We start from the raw sequence: 25,483 nt of genomic DNA, 5'->3' as shown, positions 1-25,483 counted from the left end.
ATGTGTCATGCAATCGTCTAAAAACAGTTCGTCGCATGCGAAACATATCGAAGCAGTCGTTACTATTCTGCAACGTTCTCTCCACCCATTGAATACCAGTTTCAACTAATGCTCTTCTAGGAACCTGACTCATAGTCCTGCCCCAAACGTCTACAACACATATAGCAACGACCAATTCTGCATCTGTGTCATCCAATTCGCTAACATATGTGTCTGCAGCAGGGTCAGACATCTGCATGCACATAGAGAACAGAGACACATTCATATGTAAACAGAGTTTGTAAGTCACTAAAAACTGTACAACCATAGTATACAAGCCACATATATTCAGTTCTGACCGGAATACAGAAAGTTCACAGATTAACATAGTTCACACTCTCACAACTCTGATTATTCAAATAGAAGTTCAACTCAAATATCTGGAAAACTGTTTCAAAGGGAAAATTAAGCGCACAACAAGTTTATTCCTCACAACAATAAAACGACATGACTGATAAAAACACATAAACAACGATAATAGTGAACATATAGGCATGTGTTGTCGGACGTCTAGCAGCTAAGTGCTCTTTTTAATATGTATCTCGTAAGCACTGCGAAGCCAAGCGATTCTTCCTTCTTTTGTCTGCAAGGTTGCAAAAACATCTCTATACTTCTTCTCAATCAATAGATGAGTGGCAAACAAATGTAGTTCGCTCCCTTCTGGTGATCCATCATCCATGACTTGTTGCAACTGCTTTTTAAACTCAAGACGAACTGGGTCATTGTCAGCAGAGGTAATGGACTTGTTGTGGTCATTGAGCGGGACTCAAAAGCCTCCACTAGTCTTCTCATGTACTCTTCCCTCGAATCTTTTTTCTTCTTTGGTTTAGGAGAATCATGACGCATCTTACGCTTCCCAGTAGCATTTGTGCAGGGGTCAGGAGTGCTGTTTTCACCCCCACCTAAAATTTCTTCCAAATGATCATCAGAAGATGAATTAGCATCCTCGACGCCAGGTACCAAGGTTCTTTCATTTGTGCATACAATGGGTCCAAACATAACCTTAAGCTCGTCCTCATTCTCTAGGGGGGCTGTTTTGAACATAATACAACCTGGCATTGCCTGCACCAAATGGTAGTTCCTAGTTTTAGATGTCCAATACTATTGTTAGTCTAGGAAAAAAAGTTCTACTTACTTCATTTTGCTTGGCCCACCACTCATCTGGCGCACTGATTGAACCAGTATGAGGGTCTCGACCAAGACCTGTAGCCCTTTCATTAAGAGTTTTCCACTGTGTGAACATTCGCTTTAAGGCGTCCCACCTATTCTTCATTTGATCCCTGGTGTAAGTGCGACCAGTGCGTTCCTTAAACTTCCTTATGAGGTTAGCATACCCTTCTGCATTTAGAAATTGTTGGGGCCTGTTCCGAGCATTGACCTCTTCTACACAAATTTCTGTGTAAATTTTTGTTGCTCTACTATCCCACTTTGCAATCACTTTGCCAGACTTGTCCATCTAGTGCATAAGAAGTATATAGTTTTCAACATACGTAGTAGTGGTATCGGATTAAGAACAACAAAAAGATGAACACTATACTGGCCATATTAACATCAGGTAAAAGCATAAGTACTAACATTCCAATTTGCTTAATTACACAACGACAACCTTAAATAAACTGGTAGTGGACACAAAAGGACAGGGAACACATTTACAGCAGCCCATTAACCAAAAGAGCAAACTTATTCCCTGTTTCCCTAAGACCTTACTAGACAAAAGCACAGGGAATTCATCCCTGTTCTGCAATCACCTAACTCCAAGGTTCACTCCCTTCTACCTTAAACATCATTGTCACTAAACGAAGGCATCTGATCGGAGTCATATTCAACACCCCAGAAGTTTTGGAAGTGCTCCGCAAAGTCCCAGTCTAGAGTAAGGTCGTCGTCAGAAGGTGGTGGTGACGACAAGGTAGAAGGTTCATAGCTGCTGTCAACCGGGATGTTTACGTTGTTCACGATGTCCAAATGCTCTTGCAACACCAGAGAGTCTTGCTCCAGCATGCAAGCTATCTCCTCCAAAGCTACACGAAGTTTGGTAGCATCAAATGAGGTCAACCCGCGTCCAGGACGGATTGTTTCCCTCGCTACGGAAAATATCTTGTCGGAAATCTCTTGCATCCTTCCAATTGCCTTGTCGGCTATGGAGTCTGCTGAATCCATCTGATGTGGATTTGTTAGGTCGTTAGTATAGCAGACATGGGGACTATCTAAAAAAAATAGGTGTAGTCCCATGTCCTGTGCCTAGGCTGGTAACAAAGTAGGGGACAATTACCACAATTTAATAGGCAAGTGTGTACTAATAATACTACTAACACACTATGCATGGATTACCCAAAAACGTGAACATAATCCCTAATCAGTACATGGACAAGCGTTGAAAGAAAGCATGACCAAATAATAGGGCTATAACACATTACCTTGGCTGAAGTGGATCTTGGATCCTCAGACGAATAATCCGAGTTGATGGGGAAATCTGAAGAACATAAACGTAAGTACGTCGATGGTAATCCGTTTTGATGTACTGAAAAACTTGACATGGTGTGAATCTACTAGTAAGCACTTATTGAAATGTATTATTGGGTCGGCTGCTAACAAACATAAACACCTTTCAATGGTTTCCCCTAAACCGTAACCAACAATCGTTCAATAGCATATGTGCATCACGTTGCTACGAGTCAATACAGGGGGCATAAACATCTTAACCAAGGACGTAGATGCAACCTAAACCCTAATCAAGACATGGGGATGCAACGGATCCGGAAAAGCACAATAGGAGTAGGGATGGGGGAGACGAAGATGGTACCTGCGTAGACGCCGAGATGGGAAAGGGGGGGAGGAGTCCACAGGTTGACGACAGCAGAGGGAGTTCACGACGGATTTGCGGCTCCGCGGTCAAAACCCTAGCGCTGTGAAGGGTTACGGAGCCATCAAACCACTGCGGCGGCGGACGAGAAAAGGGCGGCATGGATGAGAGGTAGCTTACCTGCGAAGACGACCCACGCGGCGGCGGCAGATGCGATGGGAGGAGAGCTGCGGCGGCGATGGGAGTAGCGATGGGGACGAGAGAGCTGAGGGGCCGCGGGGTGCGAACCCTACCCAAATGATGTGGCTTTGTGCGGAAGCGTCCTGAGGGCAGCTTCTGTCTTCGCGTAGTCGGCTGGCTTCTCAGCGAAGCGCGACGGGGAAAAGCGGGAGGAGAAGCGGCGCGTTTGGGAGGAGCTTCAGCTTCTGGCGGCTAGAATCCCGCCAGAAGCGGAACCAAACACGCGCTAAGACTCCAATTTAGATTAAAACATGTTTATCATAGTAGGATCCTATCTTATTTTACCAGTATTATCTAACATGTTTGTCCATTAGATTAGATCTGATCCGATTAGATGGGGTCAGAATTAAATTGGTGTAATCAGATTAGACTAGATAAGGTCTACTTAATTTATTTTGGAATAGATCATATGTGTTACACTATTGTGTGATAAGCAAAGTGGTGGGGATGAGTATGCTTATTAGGACAAGATGAGTCCATAAGGACAAGGTAGAATCTTTTGAGGTCAGTTAGATATATTAGGATAAGGATAAAATCTTTTCAAGATAAGATGAATCTATTAAGGTAAGAGGGTATCTTTTAAGATAAGATGGATCCATTACGCTAGATATGTTAGGATAAGTTAGGATCTTTTGGGATAAGATGGATCTATGAGTGTAGGATAGAATCTTTTAAGATGAGATGGATATTGTTAGGCTAGATACTTTAATGAGGGATAATCTAATTTATCTGGTTATTTTTATAAGCATTTTTTTCTATATGTATATGCAGATGTAATTGTGGACATTACTCCACAACCCATCACACTCAATCAAAGATCCAAATCAGACAAGTATCATAAGAACAAACACTCAAGCATACCAATATCTACAAAAATAGTTTTGCTTTTGTTCCTAAGATTAGGTCTCCTATTCCTAAAGGTCACTTTAGGCACATGATTTCGAAGTGTGAAATCCACATTTGTCTTTAGAAGGAACAGGTAAGAATAATTAGAGTAAAGCAGAAATAGATGAGCGAAGATTAAGATAAGCTTTAGAAAAGAATCAGAGTAGCAAAGGTAAGGTTAATCAGAGTAGAACAGTAGAAGGTGAAACATGATCAAAATATGTGTAGAAAGAATCAGGGTAAGGTAAGTAGATAATGGTTGTCCAATTCTATCTAGGTTTCGTCCTACAGTCAACATTCCTCTGATACCACTTCTGTCACACCCGGATTTCGGGGCACCAAGACCCGAGCGCGAACATAATCACCAGGTGTGCTGGGACCAAGTCTCACACATATGATGAATCATGGCACATGATCGAATGTCACATCTTTACTATATAATAGGAGTTCTGTACAAAATAAATAATTACATTATAAGGAGACAACGGTCCAGCAAACCAAAGTTGACTGGGAGACGACGACCTAGACCTCTCACGAACACATCGCAGCATCCTCCACGCGCCTCATCCTGTGGTACCTGTTCTTGACCTGTGGGGGGTGTGAGACAGCAAGAGTGAGCTCACATACGTTCATCGCTCAACAAGTTGTGGGGAATAATGTGCATGAACTCGCCAAAGGTGGGAGCTCACGTGAAGTGTAAGGCTTACCAAAGAGGATGGTTAGAGCTGAGCATTGCTTTTAAAGTTGGTCAAAATTTTATTAGCAATTACTAAGTATAAGTAAATACCAGCCCAATTAAGTAGTAGAACAAAAGTAACAACCTCACCTGCGATGCAATGCATATGACAAATTGAGTTTAAGTTCCATAATTTAATCATGTGAGGGTCCGAGCTGCTCATGACCGTGAGCACGGCTAGTATACCAGTTTTACACTCTGCAAAGGTTGCGCATCTTTACCCACAAGTCATGTTACCCATCTGCCAAGGGATCGCGACTTCCCATACACCTCTACCGAGGAGGCGAGGCAGGGTAACACTACGAGGCCTTTACAAAGTTCCACTAGCTTCAGAAAACCCGCTACAGTTATAGGAAGCTCCAATGCAGGGTTCTTGCCTGACCGCCATCGCAGCAAAATCAACCAAGGACCTCCCTACACTGACCACTCCCCTACTGCCCTTGCCCCTTTTGGGTAAGGTAGTCTTCCACTAGCTTTCCTAATTAGTTAGCCAAGGGCGTCCATAAACCCTTGTGGTAGCACTGTTTTCCCGGGTGGTTCTCCATGTTCCAATTAACATAATGATCTTATCATGAACAGTAAATAATAGCTGATAATAAAAGATAATCATGAATAAAATGTATCTTTATACCCAAAACCACATAAAGCAATAGCAGGTACTACCCGAAAATCCAGTGGTGAACAAGGTATAAAGATAGTCAAACTAGGGTAACCTATTGGGTCCCATCAAAATTAACCTATGCAGATCATTATGATTAATTAGAACATGACTGGGTAAAAAGAAAGTGATCAAGGGCACAACTTGCCTGGGACTTGAGATTCCAGGTACCAGGATGATCTTCAGGTGACTCGTGACCTCACTGCTAAACGTAGCAATACAGACAAACATGGTATAGGCAAAATTAACATTACATCAAACATAAGAATAAACTGTGTATTAATAATCTACGCGTCGCTACGAGATCGTGGGTACAAGAATTACTAAATTCGGAGTTACAGTTACCAAGTTATGAATTTCCAAAGTTATTTAGCACTTAGAAGGGATTAACTCATGTGAACAATTTTTTATTCCAAGTTTACATGGCTAAACAGAGACATTAAGTATTACACAATATTAATACAAAATTATAGGAACTAGAATGGACTAATTTGGACTTCATATGAATTAAATTTGAGTTATACAAGTTCCTGGCATTACTTTTATACCAAAAATTCATTTTCTAATTTAATTATAAATATCCTAAGGTATCTGGACTGGGCGCATGAAAACATAGTAACTCGGGGGCCTCGGTGCAAGTTTTTCCAAGACACAGAACTATTCTGCAGGACGGCGGGTTATTTTGCATAAACTGCGGGGGCTCTTTAGCAAACTAGCGTGGCCGAAGGGGTACGGATACGCATCAGCCGTTGGATCTGTATGCCACGGTTGCGATTAGATTATAATAAGACCCGAACCAGTACTCATTTAGGGCCCTAGGATTCCGGATCTACGGTTCGGATCAGAAGGCCACATCACCCTACTGGTATGCGCCCTGATCCACACGATCCTAATCTAACGGCCAGACACCACCCCTACTGGATCCAATCCCATCCTCACGATTCAGATCTGACGGCCCTCGACTCATCATCCCCGGCCAGCAGAGCGGCGACCAGGCAGAACGCGGTGGTGCACAGTGCCTCCGCGGCGGCGAGCTTGCCGGCGACGGCCAAAATGGCCCGCTGGCGACTAATCTCCCCGACCGAGACAACCTAAATAGCGAGAGCACAATGGTGAACACAGTAATGTGGCTTACCGAGCGCGCGGAACTATGGCAGAAGCAGGCCACGACGGGGTGCAGAGAGAGATTGGGCGCGAGCACCGGCGAGGAATTCCCGGACTGCCCCGCCCGTGGAGTAACTCTGATGCGGGGCAACACCTTCCTCCCGCGCAGCGACGTTTCAAGGGCAAAGCCAGAGCTCTGAGCGGTGCAGTATGTCGACGGCGAGCAAGGGGGTATAGCCGGCCTAGGTTACGAACTCACAGCGCTCTGGTGACGAGGTCTACACAGTGATTCGAGATTCAGGCGGCGCTTGACATTTAAAGGAGCCCGGTCGCCCGAAGATGCCGCAACCGACCGGAAATCAGGGCGGAATCTGTTGAGGTTGAGGCCGAGGCGAGAGGAAAACGCGGCGGAAGGTGCGGCCTCTATGGATTTGGTTGAATGGACTGGGGATAGGGATGGGACTTACAACCGGGTCCCACACAGCAGAAGCATAGCAGGAGTGTGGCGCGTCCGTGGTCAGCCCGAGCCGAGATTGACACCGCGGACCCACGCTTCAGAAGGAAAGGCGGCTGCACACTGGGCCCCACGCGTCAGTGTGTACCCAGAGCAGGTCTGCCGCGCGGTTGACGCTGGGTCACGATGGGCCGAGCTGAGTTGAATTCGGCCCACACACCGGTATGACTCTCCTTTCTCTTTATCTTTTGATTTGATTTTCTGTTTTCTTTTATTCTTAGTTCTTTTGAATCCAAATTTTGAATTCAAACTTGATTGCGAATTTAAATCATTTTTATTGTGCATTTTGGTCCAATCATCATAGTAAAATTTTATTTATCCATATTTTGCTTTATTTTGTATAGTAGCTTTTCTGTTCTCCACATTTTAATTTCCAAACTTAGGTTTAAATCCAAATTTGGATATTATTGAATTTCTATTAATATCTTCATTAATGTTATCAAATGCACTCACTCTAACATGATGCCATAGATATATGTTTATTTAAATTATTTTACTTGTTTGGTAGATGTTTGAAATACGATACACACTTATATCGTTTTCTCTCTTTGTAGATAAATAGTATTTTGAATGTGAAATAGGAAGTAAAAGTTTCTTCCAAATTTGATATTCATGTAAATAAAGGCTTATGGTGCATCATTTAATGATATGCATAATCATTTGGTTGAACTAAAACCTTTCTACTACTTCTTTTCTAATATAGTTCTTAGTTTTCAAAATTCAGTCCTCAATTGGTAACACTCAAGGATAATTTAAGATATCTGAATTCACTATTTCCTTTCTTCACATGTTTATTTTATTATTTTTTATACGCATTTTGGGCCTTACAGTTGGCGCGGTGACTTGGTTAGGGTTGCTTCTTGGCGAAGACAGGGCCTCGGGCGAGCCGGAAGTATGTTCGTCGCTGGAGGGGGGCCTCGGGTGAGACGGAGATCCTCCGGGGTCGGCTGCCCTTGCCCGAGGCTGGGCTCGGGCGAGGCGTGATCGAGTCCCTCGAATAGACCGATCCCTGACTTAGTCGCACCCATCAGGCCTTTGCGGCTTTGTGTTGATGGGGGTTACCAGCTGAGAATTAGTTGCCTTGAGGGTACCCCTAATTATGATCCCCGACAGTAGCCCCCAAGCCTCGAAGGGAGTGTTAACACTCGCTTGGAGGCTTTTGTCGCACTTTTTTGCAAGGGGACCAGCCTTTCTCGGTTGCATTACGTTCCGGTGGGTGCGCGCGAGCGCACCCGCCGGGTGTAGCCCCCGAGGCCTCGGAGGAGTGGTTTGACTCCTCCGAGGACTTAATGCCTCGCGCAATGCTTCAGCTGGTCTAGTCGTTCTTTCATGCGAGCTGGCCGTAGCCCGGGTGCACGGTCGGGTCCCAAGTTCTCGGGCTGGTATGTTGACGCTGTCAACGGGTTGGCCGGAGCCGGGTTTGCGAGAGCAGCCCCCGAGCCTCTGCACAGGGCGAGAGGACGGTCAGGGACAGACTCGACTTTTTTACATACGCCCCTGCGTCACCTTTCCGCAAGGAGGAGGGGGGGGGGGGGGGGGAAAGCGCCATGTTGCCCTCGGAGGGCGCCGAACATGGTGTCTCCGGTGAGCTACTGGCAGGTAATCCGAGCGGACGTCCGTGCCCCATTTGCTAGGGGTCGACTAGAGGCCCAGAGGCGCGCCCAAAAGTACCTGCGGGTGATCTGCCGGACCCGGTCCCCTGTCGACGGGGTCCGAGGGCTCGATGCCTCCCTCTGATGGGATTCCGTTACAAGATCGTTCCCGCTGGTCTCGGAAATGTCCTAGGGTACCTCGGGAGCGCAGCCCGAGCCTTGGTTATGTATCGAACGTACCCATGGTCATCCCTCGCTCTGTGTCTGAGGCGGCTGTGAACCCTTCGAGGGCCAGCCTTCGAACCCCTGATCAGTAGTGGGCGCGGAGCCCGAGTGGCCTGAGGCGGCCGTTGAACCCTTCCGAGGGGCCTGCCTTCGAACCTCTGACCAGTAGTGGGTGTGGAGCCCACGCGCTCTGAGGCGGCTGTTAAACCCTTCCGAGGGGCCAGCCTTCGAACCTCTGATCAGTAGGGAGGCTCGGAGCCTGTTTCCTTCACGGAGAAGGATCCTTTTCGGGGTATCCCCCTTTCCCGGTCCCTGTTGTAAGAGAGAGAAAGAGGAAAAGGAAAAGGATACGAAATTGAACGACGCGGCGTACCTTTTTTGACGCGGTCATTATGGCGAAGGCGAAGCGTCGCTTGCTTCTCCTGCTAGAGGCGCCGCCTGTCCCGCCTCGGAGTTAATGCGACGGGGCGGGTGGTTCGCGGGGCGGTCGTTGCGCGTGCGCGAGCCGTTAGAGGAATGGAACACGGGCGCGTCGTCTTCACGCCCTGAGAGAGGGTTCTCTCGCTGCCCCCGGATGGGACGTAAGCTTGGCTGACGACGTGACCGCTGCTCCTGCCCGCCTGCCACCGCCATTATTGCCGGCCCATTTTTGGCCGTATTGACCGTCGCGCCAGGCTAGCGCTGCTGGGTCGCGCGTAGGGTTGCCTCGAGTCGCGGTACTGGTTCCGCAGTCGAGGTGGCGTGGCAGTGGCGCGAGTGGCGGTGCAGTTGCTCGCACGTAGCATCCGGCGCGCCGGTTGCATGACGCGTGTGCCTGGGCCTCCATGCTGGGCGTGTTGGAAATCGGAGAAGTGCACCCACTTGGCGCGGTTGCATGCCGCCTGCATGGCTGCCCGCCCTTTCACCCGCTGGTTTGGGCGAAAGTGGAGGGACGCTTGTAACCGCTGGACGATTGCATGCACCGCGTGCGGCGGTCTGGCTTCTTCTGCCCTGGGCCAGCTTGCATGACGCGTGGGACTCAGCCCCCGCGCCGTAGGGGGTGGACCTTGGAGCGTGTTGGAGAAGACTCAACCCATGACGGCTGGGGACACAAGTAGGGAGAGTCGCCTTTAAAAGGAGGGTGACCCCCTTGAAAGGCGACCATGTCTTCGCGCTCCCTTATGCATCGTGTCTTTCCACCTTCCGAGCCCCCGGATGGGGGATGCCCGCAGTCCTTCCGCCTTGTCGTTGGAGGAACGCAACTCCGTGGGAGTTGTTACCTTTCAGCCATCGTTCGGCTTCAAGGATTTTCACCAGTCAGCCCGGCTGCATCCCCTCGCCGCTGGTCACCCGAGACGGTGACCACCAGGCCCTGGGTGGGGAGAAGCAAGCTGAGCTGCGATCTTGGTCCCACCCTCAGCTTCAAGGATGTTCATCATCCTCGTTGGGGTGGAGGTCGGGCTGAGCCGGAGCTCTACCTCCCGCGCGGTTTCGTGGGTCGGCCTCTCCTTCAGCGTTCGAGGGAGAGGGCGCTCACTAGCCCTACGAGAGGGGCGGACTTCGACAACGCGGGGCTGGTCGACGGCGGGCGTCGTCAGCCTCAGCACGTTGGGCTCGCCGGCTGGGCTCCCGGTGCCCCCTCCTGCCGCGAAGGCGGTTGTCGCGCCGTGCGCTCAGGAGGACCGCCCAAGATGTCGCGCGCTGCTAGGGCGGCGTTCGTGTTCTGGGGCGGTCCTGCCTTTGCACCGGTACGGCGCCTCCACGCGGAGGTCGGTGCCCCACTCGTCCGGGAGGATCTGAGTGGGGATCTGCCGGAGGGCTGACGGCCCCTGTCGTCGGTGCCGAGGTGGAGGCGGCTCGAGAAGTCCCCGTTGCCGACGGGATCACCGCCACCATCCGCACTTCGGGCCTCCGGCTCTTTGTACTTGTCCTCGCCCCTCGAGCATCGGCGTGGGCGAGGGCAAGGTTGCAGCAGCGTCCGCCCTGAGGCCATCGCTGCTGCAGTTAGGCCACCCGGAGCGGGGGCCGTTGTCGTTGCTGCCGGAGCGGGCGACGGCGAGCCGCCCGTCGGTCTTCTGTTGCTCCGCAGGCCCCCCCATCGAGTGGGGTTGTTCGTACCTGCGGAGGTGGAACCGGAGTTCCGTTTGTAATGGCACCTTGAATGCCGGTCTTTTGTTCATTGTGGCTGTCGGGGCCTGAACTTGTATGTATTTTTGGCGCGGAGCCGCGTTTTTTCCTCATTTTCGAGCACTAAGACTCGCCTGTTGGTTGTCTGAACCGCTTCACCAAGCGTGAGTCGCCCCGTGCAAAGGTGACGAGTGAGGTATCCGTATCCCGGAGGCGTAGGAGTCCCTCGGCTCGGTCGGCCTTGCTGTCTGAGGCTTCTCTTGCTTAGTTAAAGGAACCCCTCGGCCGCTCTTCGATGAGCCGAAGCCAGGGGTAGCGGTGTCAGCACGGACAGAGGCAGAGTTGGCTCGAAAAGAAGACTTGGTCGGCTGGAGCCTGGCCGGGTTGTCCGTTAGCGGGATCAACGCCGGAGTTGATCTACCGAGGCCTCGGGCCGGGCTGATGTCTTCGGGGGACAGCTGGCCGAGGCCTCGGGGTGACCAGCCGAGCCGCCTGCTCGGGCCGGATTCTCGGAGAAGACCCTGGCGGCGATGGCCCGTGCGTGGTGATGACGTCGTCCTTCAGAGTGGAGATCCTCGGACCGTGTCGCCGTCCGAGGCTAGGTCGGACCTCGCCGAAGGTGTAGTCGACGCCGAGGGTGCTACGGCTCCCTTCAACTGTCCAGATCCGAGCCTGCAGGATCAAATTATCTTGTAGTGTGTGTTTTCTGCGGCTGCCGAGGCCCAAACACACCCTCGCCGTGTTGTTAAGCTGCGCTTCTTTTCCTCTTGTTTCGAGTATCTGGACTTTTTCGTCGGTAACAGAATTGTCTGTGCGAGCGAGAGTTGCTTTTCACGGAAGGTGATGAGTGAGGTATCTGTATCCCGGAGGCGTAGGAATCCCTCGGCTCGGTCGGCCTTACCGCTTACGCGCGCTCTTGCCCATCCATAGGATTCTGCCACCGACGCAGTCGAGACGGCCCGAAGAACCGCTTCGGCAGAGGAGCTTTCGAGCGTGAAGACTTGTTTGTTCCGCGGAATCACTTATCCGAACGTGAGTTACTTATCGCAGAAGGTGATGAGTGAGGTATCCGTATCCTGGAGGCGTAGGAGTCCCTCGGCTCGGTCAGCCTTGGCTGCTTACGTGTACTCTGTCGTTTTCAGGATCCACTTTCGAAGTAGTCGAAAAGCACGAAAGACATTCTGGCAGAGAGGATCTTTTTTCGAGAGGAAAAAATTTGACGCAGAGGGGGTTCCCCCCTTTTAGCCCCCGAGGGAGGGTCAGGCTTTACCGAGGCAAGGCTGACCCTTCCTTGATGACTAAACTTTGCGTAGGAACGAGGTATGCAAACAACTTGAAAGCATCTTAAGGGTAGAAGCGACGTAGCTGTTGGATGTTCCAAGCGTTGCTGTAGACCTCGCCTTGGCTGTTGGCCAGCTTGTACGTTCCGGGATTCAGAACTTTGGCGATGACGAACGGCCCTTCCCAGGGAGGCGTGAGCTTGTGCCGCCCTCGGGCGTCCTATCGCAGCCGAAGCACCAGGTCGCCCACCTGGAGGTCTCGGGACCGGACCCCTCGGGCGTGGTAGCGTCGCAGGGACTGCTGGTACCGTGCCGAGTGTAGTAAGGACTTGTCCCGAGCCTCTTCCAGCTGGTCCAGCGAGTCTTCTCGACTAGCTTGGTTGCTTTGGTCGGCATAGGCCCTCGTCCTCGGGGAACCGTATTCTAAGTCTGTGGGCAAGATGGCCTCGCCCCATAGACTAGAAAGAACGGCGTGAAGCCCGTGGCTCGGCTCGGCGTTGTCCTCAGGCTCCAGACCACCGAGGGGAGTTCCTTCATCCATCGCTTGCCGAACTTGTTGAGGTCGTTGTAGATCCGAGGCTTGAGTCCTTGTAGAATCATGCCGTTGGCACGCTCTACTTGCCCATTCGTCATGGGGTGAGCCACGGCGGCCCAGTCCACCCGGATGTGGTGATCCTCGCAGAAGTCCAGGAACTTTCTGCCGGTGAACTGGGTGCCATTGTCGGTGATGATGGAGTTCAGGACTCCAAAACGGTGGATGATGTTGGTGAAGAACGCCACCGCCTGTTCGGACCTGATGCTGTTTAGGGGTCGGACCTCGATTCAATTGGAGAATTTGTCGATGGCGACCAACAGGTGCGTGTAGCCCCCGGGTGCCTTCTGCAAGGGGCCGACGAGGTCCAGACCCCACACAGCAAAAGGCCAGGTGATCGGTATCATCTGCAGAGCCTGAGCAGGCAGGTGGGTCTGCCTTGCGTAGAATTGACACCCTTCGCAGGTGCGGACAATTCTAGTGGCGTCGGCCACCGCCGTCGGCCAGTAGAAACCTTGTCGGAAGGCGTTTTCCTACGAGGGCTCGAGGTGCTGCGTGATGGTCGCAAGCCCCCCGAGTGTATCTCTTGTAGGAGTTCCTGACCTTCGGCGACGGAAATGCATCGCTGGAGGATGCCTAAGGGGCTGCGGTGGTAGAGCTCCTTCCCATCTCCCAGCAAGACGAGCGACTTGGCGCGCCGCGCCAACCGCCGATCTTCGGCTCGGTCGAGGGGTAGCTCTCCTCGGTGGAGATATTGCAGGTACGGGGTCTGCCAGTTTCGATTAGGCGTGACCCCGCTCCGCTCCTCCTCGACGCGCAATGCCTCACACTCGGGGTCCGAGGGTACCTCGGGCTGAACCGAGGATGCCTCGGGCCGAGCCGAGGGTGCCTTGGACTGAGCCGAGGGTTCCTCGGGCTGGGCCAAGGGTGCCTCGGGCTCGGGCATGTCGTCGATCTTGACGGAAGGTTGATGCAGGTCTCGGGAGAAGACGTCCGAGGGAACCGTTGTCCGCCACGAGGCTATTTTAGCCAGCTCGTCCGCAGTCTCGTTGTAGCGCCGGGCGATGTGGTTGAGCTCGAGCCCGTAGAACTTGTCTTCCAGGCGCCGAACCTCATCACAGTAGGCCTCCATCTTCGGGTCGTGGCAGTGGGAGTTCTTAATGACTTGGTCGATGACGAGCTGCGAGTCACCGTGAGCGTCGAGGCGTCGGACCCCTAGCTCGATGGCGATCCGCAACTCGTTGACCAGAGCTTCGTACTCAGCCACATTGTTGGACGCCGGGAAATGGAGGCGTAGCACGTAGCGTAGGTGCTTCCCGAGGGGCGAGACAAAGAGTAGGCCTGCGCCGGCTCCTGTCTTCATCAGCGACCCATCGAAGAACATGGTCCAGAGTTCCGGCTGGATCGGAACTGTTGGGAGCTGGGTGTCGACCCATTCAGCCACGAAGTCCGCCAATACTTGGGACTTGATGGCCTTCCGAGGGGCGAACGAGATTGTTTCGCCCATGATTTCCACCGCCCACTTTGCGATTCTACCCGAGGCCTCTCGGCACTGGATGATCTCCCCCAGGGGGAAGGATGACACCACAGTTACCGGATGAGACTCGAAGTAGTGTCGCAACTTCCGCCGCGTCAGGATCACCGTGTAGAGCAGCTTCTGAACTTGTGGGTAGCGGGTTTTGGTCTCGGACAGTACCTCGCTGATGAAGTAGACTGGCCTCTGGACGGGCAATGTATGCCCCTCTTCTCGTCTCTCAACCACAATCGCGGCGCTAACCACCTGGGTGGTCGCGGCGACGTAGATCAAGAGGGCTTCTCCGGCAGCAGGGGGCACCAAGATGGGCGCATTCGTGAGGAGCGCTTTCAGGTTCCCGAGGGCTTCCTCGGCCTCAGGGTCCAAGTGAAGCACTCGGCCTTCCTTAAGAGGCGGTACAGAGGCAGGCCTCTTTCGCCGAGGCGTGAGATGAAGCGGCTCAGGGCCGCAAGACATCCCATGACTCTCTGTACGCCCTTCAAGTCCTTGATGTGCCCCATGCTGGTGATGGCTGCGATCTTCTCCGGGTTGGCTTCGATGCCCCGCTCGGAGACGATGAACCCCAAGAGCATGCCTCGGGGTACCCCGAAGACACACTTTTCGGAATTGAGCTTCACGCCTTTCGCCTTGAGACATCAGAATGTCACTTCAAGGTCGGAAAGGAGGTCGGAGGCTTTCCTCGTCTTGACTACGATGTCATCGACGTAGGCCTCGACCGTCCGGCCAATGTGTTGGCCGAACACATGGTTCATGCACCGCTGGTACGTCGCACCCGCATTCCTCAAGCCGAACGGCATGGTGGCATAGCAGTACATGCCGAAGGGTGTGATGAAAGAAGTCGCGAGCTGGTCGGACTCCTTCATCTTGATTTGGTGATACCCTGAGTAGGCATCGAGGAAAGACAGGGTTTCGCACCCAGCAATGGAATCCACGATCTGATCGATGCGAGGCAGAGGGTAGGGAACCTTCGGACATGCTTTGTTTAGACCAGTGTAGTCTACACACATCCGCCATTTCCCTCCTTTCTTTCTCACAAGCACAGGGTTGGCAAGCCATTCGGGATGGAATACCTCTTTGATGAATCCTGCCGCCATTAGCTTGTGGATCTCCTCGCCTATGGCTCTGCGCTTTTCTTCGTCGAATCGGCGCAGAGGCTGCTTGACGGGTCGGGCTCCGGCTCGGATGTCCAGCGAGTGCTCGGTGACATCCCTCGGTATGCCGGGCATGTCCGAGGGACTCCACGCGAAGACGTCGGCATTCGCGCGGAGGAAGTCGACGAGCACTGCTTCCAATTTGGGATCGAGCTCGGAGCCGATCCGGATCTACTTGGAGGCGTCGCTGCTGGGGTCAAGGGGGACGGACTTAACCGTCTCCGCTGGCTCGAAGTTGCCGGCGTGACGCTTCACATCTGGCACCTCCTTAGAGAGGCTCTCCAGGTCGGCGATGAGGGCCTCGGATTCGGCGAGGGCCTCGGCGTATTCCACGCACTCGACGTCGCATTCGAACGCGTGTCGGTACGTGGGGCCGACGGTGATGACCCCGTTGGGGCCCGACATCTTGAGCTTGAGGTTTGTGTAGTTGGGGACGACCATGAACTTCGCGTAGCATGGCCTCCCCAGTACCGCGTGGTAGGTTCCTCAGAACCCGACCACCTCGAATGTGAGGGTCTCCCTTCGGAAGTTGGAGGGTGCTCCGAAGCAGACGGGAAGTTCGAGTTGTCCGAGGGGCTGGACGCGCTTCCCGGGGATGATCCCGTGGAAAGGCGCAGCGCCTGCCCGGACCGAGGACAGATCAACACGCAGGAGCCCGAGGGTCTCGGCGTAGACGATGTTGAGGCTGCTGCCTCCGTCCATGAGGACCTTGGTGAGCCTGACGTCGCCGATGACGGGGTCGACGACGAGCGGGTATTTCCCCGGGCTCGGCACGTGGTCCGGGTGGTCGGCTCGGTCGAAGGTGATGGGCTTGTCGGACCAGTCTAGGTAGACTGGTGCCGCCACCATCACCGAACAGACCTCCCAACGCTCTTGCTTGCGGTGCCGAGCCGAGGCGTTCGCCGCTTGCCCGCCGTAGATCATGAAGCAGTCGCGGACCTCGGGGAACTCTCCTGCCTGGTGATCTTCCTTCTTGTCGTCGTCGCGAGCCCTGCCACCCTCCGCGGGTGGCCCGACCCTGTGGAAGTGACGCTGAAGCATAGCGCACTCCTCAAGGGTGTGCTTGACGGGCCCCTGATGATAGGGGCACGGCTCCTTGAGCATCTTGTCGAAGAGGTTAGCACCTCCGAGGGGTTTCCGAGGGTTCTTGTACTCGGCGGCGGCGACAAGGTCCGCGTCGGCGGCGTCGCGTTTCGCTTGCGACTTCTTCTTGCCCTTCTTCTTGGCACCGCGCTGAGTTGACGCCTCGAGGACATCTTCCGGTGGGCGGCCCTGGGGCTGCTTGTCCTTCCGGAAGATAGCCTCAACCGCCTCCTGGCCAGAGGCGAACTTGGTGGCGATGTCCATCAGCTCGCTCGCCCTGGTGGGGGTCTTGCGACCCAGCTTGCTCACCACGTCGCGACAGGTGGTGCCGGCGAGGAATGCGCCGATGACATCCGAGTTGGTGATGTTGGGTAGCTCGGTGCGCTGCTTCGAGAATCGCCAGATGTAGTCCTGGAGAGACTCTCCTGGCTACTGTTGGCAGCTTCGGAGGTCCCAGGAGTTCCCAGGGTGCACGTACGTGCCCTGGAAATTGCCGGCGAAGGCTTGGACCAGGTCGTCCCAGTTGGAGATCTGCCCCGGGGGCAGGTGCTCCAGCCAGGCGCGAGCGGTGTCGGAGAGGAACAGGGGGAGGTTGCGGATGATGAGGTTGTCATCGTCCGTTCCACCCAGTTGGCAGGCCAGCCGGTAGTCCGCGAGCCACAGTTCCGGTCTCGTCTCCCCCGAGTACTTTGTGATAGTAGTCGGGGGTCGGAACTGGGTCGGGAACGACGCCCGTCGTATGGCGCGGCTGAAAGCCTGCGGACCAGGTGGTTTGGGCGAGGGACTCCGATCCTTCCCGCTGTTGTAGCGTCCTCCACGCCTGGGGTGGTAGCCTCGGCGCACCCTCTCGTCGAGGTGGGCCCGGCGGTCGCGGTGATGGTGCTCGTTGCCGAGGCGGCCCAGGGCTGCAGGCGCTGTGTTGCGCGTGCGCCCGGTGTGGACCGAGGATTCCCGCATGAATCGGGAAGTCGCGGCGCGATGTTCCGAGGGGTACCCTTGCCTTCGGGAGGCGGAGCTTTCGGCCCGTCGGACCGCGGCGCCCTCCAGGAGATTCTTGAGCTCTCCCTGGATTCGCCGCCCTTCGGTGGTTGATGGCTCTGGCATCACACGGAGAAGCATTGCTGCTGCAGCCAGGTTCTGGCCGACCCCACTGGAAGCGGGTGGCGGCCTCACCCTGACATCGTCGGCGATGCGGTGCTGGAAGCCCTGGGGTAGATGACGCATTTCCCCGGCCGGAGGTTGGCCCGCCCATTCCTGCCCGACATCCCGGCGGATCGGCTCAAGTGTTCCTGCTCCCTCGTCGAACCTGGCCTGCACCCCGCGGATTTGCTCGAGCTGTGGGTCATGACCCCCCGCCGGAACGGGGACCACAGCTAGCTCCCGTAGGATGTCAACGCGAGGCACAGGCCTAGGGAGATCACCGTTCTCCGGCATACCGAGAGGGTTGCCTTCGGAGGGACCCCCTAGATCGACGTGGAAACATTCACGACTTGGGCCGCAGTCCTCGTCGCCGAGGCTGCGGCTACCGTCGGAGCAGTCGGAAAGGTAGTAGTCGCACACGGTCATGAAGTCCCGCATGGCACTGGGGTTACCAAGTCCGGAGAAATCCCAACAGAAGTCGGGCACGTCGTCTTCCTCGGACCCAGAGGGCCCGTAGGTCGAGACGTTCGTCAGCCGGTCCCAGGGTGACCGCATACGAAACCCCAAAGGGTTTGGACTCGCCTCTACGAGAGCGTCTGCCAAAGCGAAGCCGCTTGGCGGGTCGAGGCTGAATCCGAAAGGCGTGAGATGGGAATCGGTGGGTACCTCTTGGTCGATGGGCGGTGGCGAAGTCACTTCAGGGACTGACTGCACCGTCGTCTTAGGTACGAGGGTGACGCCCAGCAAGCCTTCCGCGAGCGTGCTGGCGTCATCCGTTTGCTCGGAATTGGCGTGTTGCGGGGAGACGGCGCTCGTCTTCGTCTCAAACACGAGGTCGATGCCCGACGCGCCCCCCGTTGGGGCGCTGGTGCCGTCGACTCGCTCGACAGCCGACGAGGCACTGCCTCCTGCTTGGCCTTGGTTGCCCCGCCTCCTCCTCCGTCGACAGGGGAGAGGACGGGGTGAGCTCGAATGTTGTTCTTCCACCACGCGGGGAAGACGTCGTCGATTCCGCCGCCGGCGGGCGGGCTGTCGGCCGGCATTGCTGCTGTCGCACGGCGGGGGAAGGAGTATCATGTCGTAGCTGCCGTCGAGGGACATGAACTCAAGACTCCCGAAACGGAGCACCGTCCCGGGCTGGAGAGGTTGCTGGAGACTGCCCATCTGGAGCTTGACGGGAAGCTGTTCGTCAACACGCAGCAGGCCCCTACCTGGCGCGCCAACTGTCGGCGTTTCGAGACCGGGGGGTCCCTGGGCCGACGAGTAAAATGTCGCCGCGTGCCCCAGCCTAGATGGGTTGGCGCGAGGCCGAGCGCGAAGGGGGGGGGGGGGGGGGGAAGGCGGCCGGAGACGGGCGTGAGAGAGATGGAAAACCCGCGGCCTTCGTGTTCGTCCCGCGCCCAGGTCGGATGCACTTGCAGTAGGGGGTTACAAGCGTCCGCGCGGGAGAGAGCGAGGGACTCTACGCGTCGCCCCGTCCTCCCGTGCGGCCAACCCTCTGTAAGAGGGCCCTGGTCCTTCCTTTTATAGGCATAAGGAGAGGATCCAGGTGTACAATGGGGGGTGTAGCAGAGTGCTACGTGTCTAGCGGAGGAGAGCTAGCGCCCTAAGTACACGCCATCGTGGCGGCCGGAGAGGTTTTGGCACCCGGTTCGTGTGGTGTCGTGGCCATCGGAGGAGCGCTGGAGCCTGGCGGAAGGACAGCTGTCGGAGCTGTCGAGTCCTTGCTAACGTCCTCTTGCTTCCGTAAGGGGGCTGAGAGCCGCCGCCGTCACAGAGCGTGCGGGGCGCCATCATTGCCTATCTGGCGGAGCGAGCCAGATGGGACGCCGGTCTTGTTCCCCGTAGCCTGAGTCAGCTTGGGGTAGGGTAATGATGGCGCCTCCTGTTGACGTGGTCGGCCCACGCCCTAGGTTGGGCGATGTGGAGGCTCCTCCGAGATCGAGGTCGAGTCTGTCTTCCGCGGCCGAGGTCGAGTCCGAGCCCCTGGGTCGGGCGAGGCGGAGACCGTCGGCTGAGGCCAGGGCTGAGTCCGAGCCCTAGGGTCGGGCGAAGCGGAGTTCGTCGTCTTCCGGAGCTGAGCCCGAGTCCGAGCCCTGGGTCGGGCGGAGCGGAGTTCGTCGTCTTCCGGGGTTGAGCCCGAGTCTGAGACCTGGGTCGGGCGGAGCGGAGTTCGTCGTCTTCCGGGGCTGAGCCCGAGTCCGAGCCCTGGGTCGGGCGGAGTGGAGTTCGTCGTCTTCCGGGGCTGAGCCCAAGTCCGAGCCCTGGGTCGGGCGGAGCGGAGTTCGCCGTCTTCCGGGGCTGAGCCCGAGTCTGAGCCCTGGGTCGGGCGAAGCGGAGCTTCCTATGGTGCCTGAGGCCGGGCCTGACTGCCTGTCGGCCTCACTCTGTCGAGTGGCACAGCAGTCGGAGCGGCGCAAGCGGCGCTGTCCTTCTGTCAGGCCGGTCAGTGGAGCGGCGAAGTGACTGCGGTCACTTCGGCTCTGTCGACTGAAGGGCGCGCGTCAGGATAAAGGTGTCAGGCCACCTTTGCATTAAATGCTCCTGCGATTTGGTCAGTTGGCGCGGTTACTTGGTCAGGGTTGCTTCTTGGCGAAGACAGGGCCTCGGGCGAGCCGGAAGTATGTTCGTCGCTGGAGGGGGGCCTTGGGCGAGACGGAGATCCTCTGGGGTTGGCTGCCCTTGCCCGAGGCTGGGCTCGGGCGAGGCGTGATCGAGTCCCTCGAATGGACCGATCCCTGACTTAGTCGCACCCATCAGGCCTTTGCGGCTTTGTGCTGATGAGGGTTACCAGCTGAGAATTAGGAGCCTTGAGGGTACCCCTAATTATGGTCCCTGACACCCCTGATCAGTAGAAGGGCTCGGGGCCCGCTTCCTTCGCAGAGAAGGATCCCTTTCGGAGTATCCCCTTTCCCGGTCCCTGTAGCAAGAGAGAGAAAGGGGAAGAGGAAAAGGATACGAAATTGAACGATGTGGCACATCTTTTTTGACGCGGTCATCATGGAGGAGGTGAAGCGTCGCCCGCTTCGCCTGCCTAAGGTGTCGCCTGCCCTGTCGTAGAGTTAATGCGACGGGACGAGTGGTTCGCGGGGCAACCGTTGCGCGAGCCGTTCGAGGAACGGAACACGGGCGCGTCGTCTTCACGCCGTGGGAGAGGGCTCCCCTGCTGCTCCAGGAGGGGACGTGAGCCTGCAGACGATTTGACTGCTGCTTCCGCCCGCTTGCTGCCGCCATTACTGCCGACCCAGTTTTGGCCATATCGACCGTCGCGCCTTCTCCCGCGGTTGACTGACCCATGACCGATGCGCTCGGTTGGCACTGCTGGGTCGTGTGCAGGGTTGCCTCGAGTCGCGGCACCGGTTCCGCAGTCGAGGAGGCGCGACATTGGCGTAAGTGGCGGTGCAGTTTTTCGCACGTAGTAACCGGTGCGCCAGTTACATGACGTGTGGGCCTGGGCCTCCATGCTGGATGCGTCGAAGTCGAAAGGGTGCATCCTCGTGGTGCAGTTGCATGCCACCTGCATGGCGGTCCGCCCTTTCACCCGTTGGTTTAGGCGAAGATGGAGGAGTGCTTGTAACCGCTGGGCGGTCACACGCTCCACGCGCGGCGGTTTGGCTTCTTCTGTCCTTGGCCAGCTCGCATGACGTGTGGGACCCAGCCCCCGTGTCGTAGGGGGAGGACCCTGGAGCGCGTTGGTGAAGACTTAGCCCGCGACGCCTGAGGACGCGAGTGGGGAGAGTCGCCTTTAAAAAGGGATCGACCCCCCGAGTGGTAGCCATGCCTTCGCACTCTCCTCATGCATTGCGTCCTTCCGCCTTTTGAGCCCCCGGATGGGGAGTGCCCGCTTTGCTTTCGACTTGCTGCTGTTGGAGGAGCGCAACTTCGTGGAGGTTGGCACCTTTCAGCCATTGCTCAACTTCAAGGATTTTCATCAGACAGCCCGGCTGCATCCCCTCACCAATGGTCACCCAAGACGGTGACCACCAGTTCGATGGTGGGGAGAAGCAAGCCGGGCTGCGGCATCTGCCCCGCCCTCAGCTTCAAGGATCTTCATCATCCTTGCTGGGGCGGGGGGTGAGCTGAGCCGGAGCTCTACCTCCCGTATGGGCTGGTGGGCCACCTCCTCCTTCAGCATTCAGGGGAGAGGGCGCTCACCGGCCTAGCGGAGGGGGCAGACTTCGACAACGCGGGGCCGATCGGCCGCAAGCGTCGTCAGCTCCAGCATGCCTGGCGCTGGCTCAGCTGGCCCTGGCACAGCTTCCGGTGCCACCTCCCACCGCTGAGCGGAGTGCGGCTATCTGCCCGCCGTACGGGCGGCTGTTGCGTCGCGTGCACCGGGGGACCGCCCAAGACGTCGCGCGCTGCTAGGGCGGCGTTCGTGTTCTTGGGCTGTCCTGCCCTCGCTCCGGCATGACGCCTCCGTGCGGAGGTCGGTGCTTGCCCGTCCGGGAGGACTTGAGTGGGGATCTGCCGGTGGGCAGGTGGCCACCGTCGTCGGTGCTGAGGTGGTGGCAGCCGGAGAAGGCTTCCCCGCCGACGAGACCGTCAGCGCCACCCGCGGACCGACCTCCGGCTCTTTGGCTTTGATAGTTTGTCCTCGCCCCTAGAGTGGGGATGTGGGCGAGGGCCTTGTCACAACAGCGTCTGCCCTGAGGTCATTGCTGCTGCTGTTTGGCCGCCCGGAGCGGAGGTCGTTGTCGCTGCTGCAGTGGTTGGCGGCGAGCCACCCGGAGCTTGTCGTCCAGCAGGCCCTCCGATGTGGAGGTTGTTCATACCCGCGGGGGTGGAACCGGAGTTCCGTTTGTAATGGCACCTTGAGTGCCGGTGTCTGTTCATTGTGGCTGTCGGGGCCTGAACATCTAGGTATTTTGAGTGCAATACCGTGTTTCTTCCTCATTTTGAGCACCAGGACTCGCCTATCGGCTAGCTGGACCGCTTAACCAAGTGTGAGTTGCCCTGTGCGGAAGGTGACGAGTGAGGTATCCGTATCCCGGAGGCGTAGAAATCCCTCGGCTCGGTTGGCCTTGCCACTCAAGGCTTCTCTTGCTCAGTTAAGGAACCCTCGGCTGCTCCACGATGAGCCGGAGCCGGAGGCAGCAATGTCTGCATGGACAGAGGTGGAGCCGGCTCGAGAAGAAGCTTCGTCGGCCCAGGAGCAGGGGACTCCCCAGGCCAAGGAGGCGTAGCAACGGTGGCTGGAACCTAGCCAGGTTGTCCACTGGCGGGACCAACCCCGGAGTGGGGCTGCCGAGGCCATGAGCCGGGCTGATGTCCTCGGGGGACAGCTGGCTGAGGCTACGGAGCGGCCGGTCAAGCCGTCTGCTTGGGCCAGGTTCCTGGAGGAGACCCTGGCGGCGATGGCCCAGGCGCGGTGCTAACATCTTCCTTCGAGGTGGAGATCCTCCGACCGTGTCGCTGTCCGAGGCCCGGTCGGATTCCACCGAAGGTGGAGGCGACGCCGAGGGTGCTGCTGCTCCCCCTATTGATGTCTGAACCTGCAGGAACAGTTTGTCTATAGTATGCGTATGTTTTTTGCGGCCGCCGAGGCCCAAACATATCGTTGTCGCGTTATAAAGCTGTGTTTCTTTTCCTCTTGTTTCGAGTATCAGGACTTGTTTGTCGGTAGCAGAATCGTTTATCCGAGCGAGAGTTACTTATCGCGGAAGGTGATGAGTGAGGTATCTGTATCCCGGAGGCGTAGGAGTCCCTCGACTCGGTCGGCCTCGCCGCTTACGTGTGCTCTTACTCGTCCGCAGGATTCTGTTATCGATTAGTCGAGGAGGCACGAAAAATCGTTTCGGCAGAAAAGTTTTCGAGCGTTAAGACCTGTTCGGTCAGCGGAATCGCTTATCCGAGCGTGAGTTACTTATCGCAGAAGGTGATGAGTGAGGTATCCGTATCCCGGAGGCGTAGGAGTCCCTCGGCTCGGTCAGCTTTGCCGCTTACGTGTACTTCGTCGTTTTTAGGATCCCGCTATCAAAGTAGTCGAAAAGCGCGAAAGATGTTCTGGCAGAAAGACTTTTTCCGAGGAAAATTTTGACGCAGAGGGGGTTCCCCCCTTCTAGCCCCCGAGGGAGGGTCGGGCTTTGCCGAGGCAAGGCTGACCCTTCCTTGACGGTTAGACTATACTTGTGTATGTGAACGAGGTATATGAACGACTTGAAAACATCTTAAGGGTAAAAGCGACGTAGCTGTCGGATGTTCCAAGCGTTGCTGTAGACCTCGCCGTGACTATTGGCCAGCTTGTACGTTCCGGGCTTCAAAATCTTGGCGATGATGAACGGCCCTTCCCAGGGAGGTGTGAGCTTGTGGCGCCCTCGGGCGTCTTGTTGTAGCCGAAGCACCAAGTCCCCCACCTGGAGGTCTCGTGACCGGACCCCTCGGGCGTGGTAGCGTCGCAGATACTGCTGATACCGTGCCGAGTGTAGTAAGGCCATGTCCCGGGCCTCTTCCAGTTGGTCCAGTGAGTCTTCTCGGCTAGCCTGGTTGCTTCGGTCGTCGTACGCCCTTGTCCCCGGGGAACCGTATTCTAAGTCTGTGGGCAAGATAGCCTCGGCCCCATAGACTAGAAAGAACGACGTGAAGCCCGTGGCTCGGCTTGGTGTCGTCCTCAGACTCCAAACCACCGAGGGGAGTTCCTTCATCCATCGTCTGCCGAACTTGTTGAGGTCGTTGTAGATCCTCGGCTTGAGTCCCTGCAGAATCATGTCGTTGGCACGCTCTACCTGCCCATTCGTCATGGGGTGAGCTACGGCGGCCCAGTCCACCCGGATGTGGTGGTCCTCGCAGAAGTCCAGGAACTTCCTGCCAGTGAACTGGGTGCCGTTGTCGGTGATGATGGAGTTCGGGACCCCAAAGCGATGGATGATGTTGGTGAAGAACGCCACCGCCTGTTCGGACCTGATGCTGTTTAGGGATCGGACCTCAATCCACTTGGAGAATTTGTCGATAGCGACCAGCAGGTGCGTGGAGCCCCCGGGTGCCTTCTGCAAGGGACCGACGAGGTCCAGACCCCACACAACAAACGGCCAGGTGATGGGTATTGTTTGCAGGGCCTGAGCGAGCAGGTGTGTCTGCCTTGCATAGAATTGACACCCTTGGCAGGTGCGTACAATCCTAGTGGTGTCGGCCACCGCGGTTGGCCAGTAGAAACCTTGTCGGAAGGCGTTTCCAACGAGGGCTCGAGGTGCTGCGTGATGACCGCAAGCCCCCGAGTGTATTTCTTGCAATAGCTCCTGACCTTCGGCGATGGATATGCATCGTTGGAGGATGCCTGAGGGGCTGCGGTGGTAGAGCTCCTTTTCGTCACCCAGTAAGACGAACGACTTGGCGCGCCGCACCAGTCGCCGAGCCTCGGCTCTGTCGAGGGGTAGCTCTCCTCGGTGGAGATATTGCAGGTACGGGGTCTGCCAGTTTTGATTAGGCGTGACCCCATTCCGCTCTTCCTCGACGCGCTGTGCCTCACCCTCGGCGGCCGAGGGTGCCTCGGGCTTGGGCGTGTCGTCGGTCTTGACAGAGGGTTGATGTAGGTCTCGGGAGAAGACGTCCGGGGGAACCGTTGTCTGCCCCGAGGCTATTTTAGCCAGCTCGTCCGCAGTCTCATTGTATCGTCGAGCGACGTGGTTGAGCTCGAGCCCGTAGAACTTGTCTTTCAGGCGCCGAACCTCATCGTAGTAGGCCTCCATCTTCGGGTCGCGGCAGTGGGAGTTCTTCATGACTTGGTCGATGACGAGCTGTGAGTCGCCACGAGCGTCGAGGCGCCGAACCCTAGCTCGATGGCGATGCGCAACCCATTAACCAGAGCCTCGTTGTAACGCCCCGAATTTTGCAGTTGAATTTTTTTTCTTTTCTTTACTCGCCAAAA

The 25,483-nt window shown here is 56.1% G+C and overlaps 1 pseudogene; it reads right to left on the bottom strand.

The window, feature by feature from the left end:
- Positions 1-556: 556 nt before the first annotated feature.
- Positions 557-1,495, bottom strand: LOC109939742 (L10-interacting MYB domain-containing protein-like; annotated as a pseudogene).
- Positions 1,496-25,483: the final 23,988 nt, after the last annotated feature.

Source organism: Zea mays, chromosome 5 (genome assembly GCF_902167145.1).
Source record: "Zea mays cultivar B73 chromosome 5, Zm-B73-REFERENCE-NAM-5.0, whole genome shotgun sequence".
Classification (NCBI taxonomy): Eukaryota; Viridiplantae; Streptophyta; class Magnoliopsida; order Poales; family Poaceae; genus Zea; species Zea mays.
This window is presented reverse-complemented; position numbering and strand designations above follow the sequence as displayed.